This window comes from Anopheles nili, assembly GCF_943737925.1.
Source record: "Anopheles nili chromosome X unlocalized genomic scaffold, idAnoNiliSN_F5_01 X_unloc_5, whole genome shotgun sequence".
Taxonomy (NCBI): Eukaryota; Metazoa; Arthropoda; class Insecta; order Diptera; family Culicidae; genus Anopheles; species Anopheles nili.
This window is the reverse complement of record NW_026525511.1, coordinates 667,501-677,500: the sequence shown is the minus strand read 5'-3', so window position 1 is coordinate 677,500 and position 10,000 is coordinate 667,501.

The window sequence follows — 10,000 nt, the reverse complement described above, 5'->3', positions numbered from 1 at the left end:
GACAGCGGCATCCCTTGTTACTGCTACTCCGAGCCCTGGGAAACCTTCCCAGGGTGTTTTCCAAGTACCACTAGCCTCTGGTTGACCATCGGTGGAGGTACTTGATTTCACCCAAAACCACCCTAGGTCACCGTTCCGACCGCCCAGCTACCGTTAAAACGCCTCCGGACACCAGGACACACCTTCCCGGTACCAGAACCAGTCGTAGTTGCCGTCACCCAAATTTCATACAACCGTCACCCACGGGCCGAAACACCTTGCCACTACATGAGTCTAGTATTAGGTCCTAGGGTCTCTTTTCGACAACTCCCGACCTCCCTGATATCGAATCGTCAGTTTACATGAGGAGGCTAAACTTTCTATGACGACTCAGTACAACCATACCTCCCTATAATAGTGAAATGTCAAATTCTAGGGCTTTTTGGCCATGGAAAATTCTGAAGCTCGGCACGAGCAAACATGACCCATGCTTGTATCTCCGAAACTATGAGTCTGACAGTTTTGCACCCTTCTGCGGAAAGTTGTGTCTCGTTAAGCCTAAAAAGTCAGTAGAACATCGCGAAACGATCCGATCACTCCTTCGACCTGTTTTGGGGTTTTGCAGTTTTCCATGGGGTATTTTGTATGGGGAAAACCGACCCATGCCCGTATCTCCGTACCTAAGCGTCTGACGGTCTTGGACCCCTTTAGGTAAAAGTTGCATACCGTCAAGCTGAACATTTCACTAGAACATCGCGAAACGATCCGACGACTCCTTCTGGGAGTTTTTGGGGTCCGAAGGTTTTCTGGGACTTAGTCTCTGGAGCAACATTTCTGAAGCTCGGCACGAGCAACCACGCACGTGTCTTATATCTCCGTAAGTAAGGGTCTGACGGTCTTGGACACCTTTAGCAAAAAGTTGCGCCCTATCGAATGGAACATTTCACTAGAACACCACGAAACGATCCGACCACTCCTTCGACCTGTTTTGGGGTTTTGCAGTTTTCCATGGGGTATTTTGTATGGGGAAAACCGACCCATGCCCGTATCTCCGTACCTAAGCGTCTGACGGTCTTGGACCCCTTTAGGTAAAAGTTGCATACCGTCGAGCTGAACATTTCACTAGAACATCGCGAAACGATCCGACGACTCCTTCTGGGAGTTTTTGGGATCCGAAGGTTTTCTGGGACTTAGTCTCTGGAGCAACATTTCTGAAGCTCGGCACGAGCAACCACGCACGTGTCTTATATCTCCGTAAGTAAGGGTCTGACGGTCTTGGACACCTTTAGCAAAAAGTTGCGCCCTATCGAATGGAACATTTCACTAGAACACCACGAAACGATCCGACCACTCCTTCGACCTGTTTTGGGGTTTTGCAGTTTTCCATGGGGTATTTTGTATGGGGAAAACCGACCCATGCCCGTATCTCCGTACCTAAGCGTCTGACGGTCTTGGACCCCTTTAGGTAAAAGTTGCATTCCATCGAGCTGAACATTTCACTAGAACATCGCGAAACGATCCGACGCCTCCTTCTGGGAGTTTTTGGGGTCGGAAGGTTTTCTGGGACTTAGTCTCTGGAGCAACATTTCTGAAGCTCGGCACGGGCAACCACGCACGTGTCTTATATCTCCGTAAGTAAGGGTCTGACGGTCTTGGACACCTTTAGCAAAAAGTTGCGCCCTATCGAATGGAACATTTCACTAGAACACCACGAAACGATCCGACCACTCCTTCGACCTGTTTTTGGGTTTTGCAGTTTTCCATGGGGTATTTTGTATGGGGAAAACCGACCCATGCCCGTATCTCCGTACCTAAGCGTCTGACGGTCTTGGACCCCTTTAGGTAAAAGTTGCATTTCGTCGAGCTGAACATTTCACTAGAACATCGCGAAACGATCCGACGACTCCTTCTGGGAGTTTTTGGGGTCGGAAGGTTTTCTGGGACTTAGTCTCTGGAGCAACATTTCTGAAGCTCGGCACGGGCAACCACGCACGTGTCTTATATCTCCGTAAGTAAGGGTCTGACGGTCTTGGACACCTTTAGCAAAAAGTTGCGCCCTATCGAATGGAACATTTCACTAGAACACCATGAAACGATCCGACCACTCCTTCGACCTGTTTTTGGGTTTTGCAGTTTTCCATGGGGTATTTTGTATGGGGAAAACCGACCCATGCCCGTATCTCCGTACCTAAGCGTCTGACGGTCTTGGACCCCTTTAGGTAAAAGTTGCATTTCGTCGAGCTGAACATTTCACTAGAACATCGCGAAACGATCCGACGACTCCTTCTGGGAGTTTTTGGGGTCGGAAGGTTTTCTGGGACTTAGTCTCTGGAGCAACATTTCTGAAGCTCGGCACGAGCAACCACGCACGTGTCTTATATCTCCGTAAGTAAGGGTCTGACGGTCTTGGACACCTTTAGCAAAAAGTTGCGCCCTATCAAATGGAACATTTCACTAGAACACCACGAAACGATCCGACCACTCCTTCGACCTGTTTTGGGGTTTTGCAGTTTTCCATGGGGTATTTTGTATGGGGAAAACCGACCCATGCCCGTATCTCCGTACCTAAGCGTCTGACGGTCTTGGACCCCTTTAGGTAAAAGTTGCATTCCGTCGAGCTGAACATTTCGCTAGAACATCGCGAAACGATCCGACGACTCCTTCTGGGAGTTTTTGGGGTCCGAAGGTTTTCTGGGACTTAGTCTCTGGAGCAACATTTCTGAAGCTCGGCACGAGCAACCACGCACGTGTCTTATATCGCCGTAAGTAAGGGTCTGACGGTCTTGGACACCTTTAGCAAAAAGTTGCGCCCTATCGAATGGAACATTTCACTAGAACACCACGAAACGATCCGACCACTCCTTCGACCTGTTTTTGGGTTTTGCAGTTTTCCATGGGGTATTTTGTATGGGGAAAACCGACCCATGCCCGTATCTCCGTACCTAAGCGTCTGACGGTCTTGGACCCCTTTAGGTAAAAGTTGCATTTCGTCGAGCTGAACATTTCACTAGAACATCGCGAAACGATCCGACGACTCCTTCTGGGAGTTTTTGGGGTCGGAAGGTTTTCTGGGACTTAGTCTCTGGAGCAACATTTCTGAAGCTCGGCACGGGCAACCACGCACGTGTCTTATATCTCCGTAAGTAAGGGTCTGACGGTCTTGGACACCTTTAGCAAAAAGTTGCGCCCTATCGAATGGAACATTTCACTAGAACACCACGAAACGATCCGACCACTCCTTCGACCTGTTTTTGGGTTTTGCAGTTTTCCATGGGGTATTTTGTATGGGGAAAACCGACCCATGCCCGTATCTCCGTACCTAAGCGTCTGACGGTCTTGGACCCCTTTAGGTAAAAGTTGCATTTCGTCGAGCTGAACATTTCACTAGAACATCGCGAAACGATCCGACGACTCCTTCTGGGAGTTTTTGGGGTCGGAAGGTTTTCTGGGACTTAGTCTCTGGAGCAACATTTCTGAAGCTCGGCACGAGCAACCACGCACGTGTCTTATATCTCCGATAGTAAGGGTCTGACGGTCTTGGACACCTTTAGCAAAAAGTTGCGCCCTATCAAATGGAACATTTCACTAGAACACCACGAAACGATCCGACCACTCCTTCGACCTGTTTTGGGGTTTTGCAGTTTTCCATGGGGTATTTTGTATGGGGAAAACCGACCCATGCCCGTATCTCCGTACCTAAGCGTCTGACGGTCTTGGACCCCTTTAGGTAAAAGTTGCATTCCGTCGAGCTGAACATTTCGCTAGAACATCGCGAAACGATCCGACGACTCCTTCTGGGAGTTTTTGGGGTCCGAAGGTTTTCTGGGACTTAGTCTCTGGAGCAACATTTCTGAAGCTCGGCACGAGCAACCACGCACGTGTCTTATATCGCCGTAAGTAAGGGTCTGACGGTCTTGGACACCTTTAGCAAAAAGTTGCGCCCTATCGAATGGAACATTTCACTAGAACACCACGAAACGATCCGACCACTCCTTCGACCTGTTTTTGGGTTTTGCAGTTTTCCATGGGGTATTTTGTATGGGGAAAACCGACCCATGCCCGTATCTCCGTACCTAAGCGTCTGACGGTCTTGGACCCCTTTAGGTAAAAGTTGCATTTCGTCGAGCTGAACATTTCACTAGAACATCGCGAAACGATCCGACGACTCCTTCTGGGAGGTTTTGGGGTCGGAAGGTTTTCTGGGACTTAGTCTCTGGAGCAACATTTCTGAAGCTCGGCACGGGCAACCACGCACGTGTCTTATATCTCCGTAAGTAAGGGTCTGACGGTCTTGGACACCTTTAGCAAAAAGTTGCGCCCTATCGAATGGAACATTTCACTAGAACACCACGAAACGATCCGACCACTCCTTCGACCTGTTTTTGGGTTTTGCAGTTTTCCATGGGGTATTTTGTATGGGGAAAACCGACCCATGCCCGTATCTCCGTACCTAAGCGTCTGACGGTCTTGGACCCCTTTAGGTAAAAGTTGCATTTCGTCGAGCTGAACATTTCACTAGAACATCGCGAAACGATCCGACGACTCCTTCTGGGAGTTTTTGGGGTCGGAAGGTTTTCTGGGACTTAGTCTCTGGAGCAACATTTCTGAAGCTCGGCACGAGCAACCACGCACGTGTCTTATATCTCCGTAAGTAAGGGTCTGACGGTCTTGGACGCCTTTAGCAAAAAGTTGCGCCCTATCGGATGGAACATTTCACTAGAACACCACGAAACGATCCGACCACTCCTTCGACCTGTTTTGGGGTTTTGCAGTTTTCCATGGGGTATTTTGTATGGGGAAAACCGACCCATGCCCGTATCTCCGTACCTAAGCGTCTGACGGTGTTGGACCCCTTAAGGTAAAAGTTGCATTTCGTCGAGCTGAACATTTCACTAGAACATCGCGAAACGATCCGACGACTCCTTCTGGGAGTTTTTGGGGTCCGAAGGTTTTCTGGGACTTAGTCTCTGGAGCAACATTTCTGAAGCTCGGCTCGAGCAACCACGCACGTGTCTTATATCTCCGTAAGTAAGGGTCTGACGGTCTTGGACACCTTCAGCAAAAAGTTGCGCCCTATCGAATGGAACATTTCACTAGAACACCACGAAACGATCCGACCACTCCTTCGACCTGTTTTGGGGTTTTGCAGTTTTCCATGGGGTATTTTGTATGGGGAAAACCGACCCATGCCCGTATCTCCGTACCTAAGCGTCTGACGGTCTTGGACCCCTTTAGGTAAAAGTTGCATTCCGTCGAGCTGAACATTTCGCTACAACATCGCGAAACGATCCGAGGCCTCCTTCTGGGAGTTTTTGGGGTCGGAAGGTTTTCTGGGACTTAGTCTCTGGAGCAACATTTCTGAAGCTCGGCACGAGCAACCACGCACGTGTCTTATATCTCCGTAAGTAAGGGTCTGACGGTCTTGGACACCTTTAGCAAAAAGTTGCGTATAACCATCCTCGTCAATACTCTCGAACACTGTAACTCGATCCGACCACTCCTTGGTACACTTTTGTGGGTTGCCAGTTTCGGTTGGGACTTAGTCTCTGGAGACCAAATTCTGAAGCTCGGCGTGGGTACCGGTTTTTCGTGCACGTCAGAGGGCCTCGACCGCCCCGAGAACCCGACCTTCAGGATTTTGGCCATTTTTGGGGGTGCACAAAAGTGTTCGTAATCAACCTCGGATTGTACTTTTCATCATCTAGGGGCACCGTAGGGACCGAAAAAAGTGGTTTCGCATGATAGTCCACCTCGACCCATGTCGACCCTTGCGCGACCCCGACCTTCAGGATTTTGCTCTACGGAAGGGGGTGCACAAAAGTGTTCGTAATCAACCTCGGATTGTACTTTTCATCATCTAGGGGCACCGTAGGGACCGAAAAAAGTGGTTTCGCATGATAGTCCACCTCGACCCATGTCGATCCTTGCGCGACCCCGACCTTCAGGATTTTGCTCTACGGAAGGGGGTCGACTTGTGCGCAACCCCGACCTTCAGGATTTTGCTCTACGGAAGGGGGTGCACACTTGTGCGAGCCCGACCTTCAGGATTTTGCTCTACGGAAGGGGGTGCACAAAAGTGTTCGTAATCAACCTCGGATTGTACTTTTCATCATCTAGGGGCACCGTAGGGACCGAAAAAAGTGGTTTCGCATGATAGTCCACCTCGACCCATGTCGACCCTTGCGCGACCCCGACCTTCAGGATTTTGCTCTACGGAAGGGGGTCTACTTGTGCGCAACCCCGACCTCCAGGATTTTGCTCTACGGAAGGGGGTGCACAAAAGTGTTCGTAATCAACCTCGGATTGTACTTTTCATCATCTAGGGGCACCGTAGGGACCGAAAAAAGTGGTTTCGCATGATAGTCCACCTCGACCCATGTCGACCCTTGCGCGACCCCGACCTTCAGGATTTTGCTCTACGGAAGGGGGTCTACTTGTGCGCAACCCCGACCTCCAGGATTTTGCTCTACGGAAGGGGGTGCACAAAAGTGTTCGTAATCAACCTCGGATTGTACTTTTCATCATCTAGGGGCACCGTAGGGACCGAAAAAAGTGGTTTCGCATGATAGTCCACCTCGACCCATGTCGACCCTTGCGCGACCCCGACCTTCAGGATTTTGCTCTACGGAAGGGGGTGCACAAAAGTGTTCGTAATCAACCTCGGATTGTACTTTTCATCATCTAGGGGCACCGTAGGGACCGAAAAAAGTGGTTTCGCATGATAGTCCACCTCGACCCATGTCGACCCTTGCGCGACCCCGACCTTCAGGATTTTGCTCTACGGAAGGGGGTGCACACTTGTGCGACCCCGACCTTCAGGATTTTGCTCTACGGAAGGGGGTGCACAAAAGTGTTCGTAATCAACCTCGGATTGTACTTTTCATCATCTAGGGGCACCGTAGGGACCGAAAAAAGTGGTTTCGCATGATAGTCCACCTCGACCCATGTCGATCCTTGCGCGACCCCGACCTTCAGGATTTTGCTCTACGGAAGGGGGTCGACTTGTGCGCAACCCCGACCTTCAGGATTTTGCTCTACGGAAGGGGGTGCACACTTGTGCGAGCCCGACCTTCAGGATTTTGCTCTACGGAAGGGGGTGCACAAAAGTGTTCGTAATCAACCTCGGATTGTACTTTTCATCATCTAGGGGCACCGTAGGGACCGAAAAAAGTGGTTTCGCATGATAGTCCACCTCGACCCATGTCGACCCTTGCGCGACCCCGACCTTCAGGATTTTGCTCTACGGAAGGGGGTCTACTTGTGCGCAACCCCGACCTTCAGGATTTTGCTCTACGGAAGGGGGTCTACTTGTGCGCGACCCCGACCTTCAGGATTTTGCTCTACGGAAGGGGGTGCACAAAAGTGTTCGTAATCAACCTCGGATTGTACTTTTCATCATCTAGGGGCACCGTAGGGACCGAAAAAAGTGGTTTCGCATGATAGTCCACCTCGACCCATGTCGACCCTTGCGCGACCCCGACCTTCAGGATTTTGCTCTACGGAAGGGGTCCTCTCTGTACAAGGTTTAGGGGTACATTTTCACCCAAAAACCACTATCGCTCATCCGAAACAACTCCTCGACATGTGTCTTCTCTGTGAATTTGGCCCCGATCTGACGAGTAGTTTTCGAGATATGCCCCTCTGAAGGTACATATTGGGACTTAGCCGATTTTCACCCATTGCGGTGTCTATGGGGTGTTGGGAATCGCTCTACCGACCAGCCGGTTGGAGATATCGATTCCCGGTCTTCGGCGCGTTTGCTCAACTCCGTAATGCCTACTTTTCGTCCATACACACAACACCTCGCAGAGTTCTCCTTCTGCCAGATATAGCGCGTGCCCCTTTGTTCGTGCACCATTTTGCCCGTTTTTCGCACATTGCCTCGAAACCATGCGTTCGACGGTTTTGCGTCCCAAGTAGTGATGTTAGAACACCACCGTGGCTAACTTTCGTCCATATACGCCAACTCCGTGCAATGTCTCCATCACCCTGTTTTTGGGTGAAAACCCATTTCTGGGACTTAGCCGATTTTCACCCATTGCGGTGTCTATGGGGTGTTGGGAATCGCTCTACCGACCAGCCGGTTGGAGATATCGATTCCCGGTCTTTGGCGCGTTTGCTCAACTCCGTAATGCCTACTTTTCGTCCATACACACAACACCTCGCAGAGTTCTCCTTCTGCCAGATATAGCGCGTGCCCCTTTGTTCGTGCACCATTTTGGCCTGTTTTTCGTACATCGCTTCGAAACCATGCGTCCGACGGTTTTGCGTCCCAAGCACCGATGTTAGAACACCACCGTGGCTAACTTTCGTCCATATACGCCAACTCCGTGCAATGTCTCCATCACCCTGTTTTTGGGTGAAAACCCATTTCTGGGACTTAGCCGATTTTCACCCATTGCGGTGTCTATGGGGTGTTGGGAATCGCTCTACCGACCAGCCGGTTGGAGATATCGAGTTGCGGTCTTCGGCGCGTTTGCTCAACTCCGTAATGCCTACTTTTCGTCCATACACACAACACCTCGCAGAGTTCTCCTTCTGCCAGATATAGCGCGTGCCCCTTTGTTCGTGCACCATTTTGGCCCGTTTTTCGCACATTGCCTCGAAACCATGCGTCCGACGGTTTTGCGTCCCAAGTACCGATGTTAGAACACCACCGTGGCTAACTTTCGTCCATATACGCCAACTCCGTGCAATGTCTCCATCACCCTGATTTTGGGTGAAAACCCATTTCAGGGACTTAGCCGATTTTCACCCATTGCGGTGTCTATGGGGTGTTGGGAATCGCTCTACCGACCAGCCGGTTGCAGATATCGATTCCCGGTCTTCGGCGCGTTTGCTCAACTCCGTAATGCCTACTTTTCGTCCATACACACAACACCTCGCAGAGTTCTCCTTCTGCCAGATATAGCGCGTGCCCCTTTGTTCGTGCACAATTTTGGCCCGTTTTTCGCACATTGCCTCGAAACCATGCGTCCGACGCTTTTGCGTCCCAAGTAGTGATGTTAGAACACCACCGTGGCTAACTTTCGTCCATATACGCCTACTCCGTGCAATGTCTCCATCACCCTGTTTTTGGGTGAAAACCCATTTCTGGGACTTAGCCGATTTTCACCCATTGCGGTGTCTATGGGGTGTTTGGAATCGCTCTACCGACCAGCCGGTTGGAGATATCGAGTTGCGGTCTTCGGCGCGTTTGCTCAACTCCGTAATGCCTACTTTTCGTCCATACACACAACACCTCGCAGAGTTCTCCTTCTGCCAGATATAGCGCGTGCCCCTTTGTTCGTGCACCATTTTGGCCTGTTTTTCGTACATCGCTTCGAAACCATGCGTCCGACGGTTTTGCGTCCCAAGTACCGATGTTAGAACACCACCGTGGCTAACTTACGTCCATATACGCCAACTCCGTGCAATGTCTCCATCACCCTGTTTTTGGGTGAAAACCCATTTCTTGGACTTAGCCGATTTTCACCCATTGCGGTGTCTATGGGGTGTTGGGAATCGCTTTACCGACCAGCCGGTTGGAGATATCGATTCCCGGTCTTCGGCGCGTTTGCTCAACTCCGTAATGCCTACTTTTCGTCCATACACACAACACCTCGCAGAGTTCTCCTTCTGCCAGATATAGCGCGTGCCCCTTTGTTCGTGCACCATTTTGGCCCGTTTTTCGCACATCGCTTCGAAACCATGCGTCCGACGCTTTTGCGTCCCAGGTACCGATGTTAGAACACCACCGTGGCTAACTTTCGTCCATATTCGCCAAACTTCTCTGACACCTCCATCCGAGAGTATTTCGTGTTTTCCCATATATTGCATACTTCCAGGGGTTTTCTTCCATACAACTTTCAATGTTCTGTAAAACACCCGCGCATCGTCCGATTGGACTGAAACTGCTCCGGCGCGCTTTCTGCCGTGCTACAACTCTGCGCAAACCATCAAAACCTCGATGCCTGCGTGCGCACCTAGCCATCTGAACTCCGTACACTCTGGCTTAACAGGCCTCTTAGCCCGTTACAAC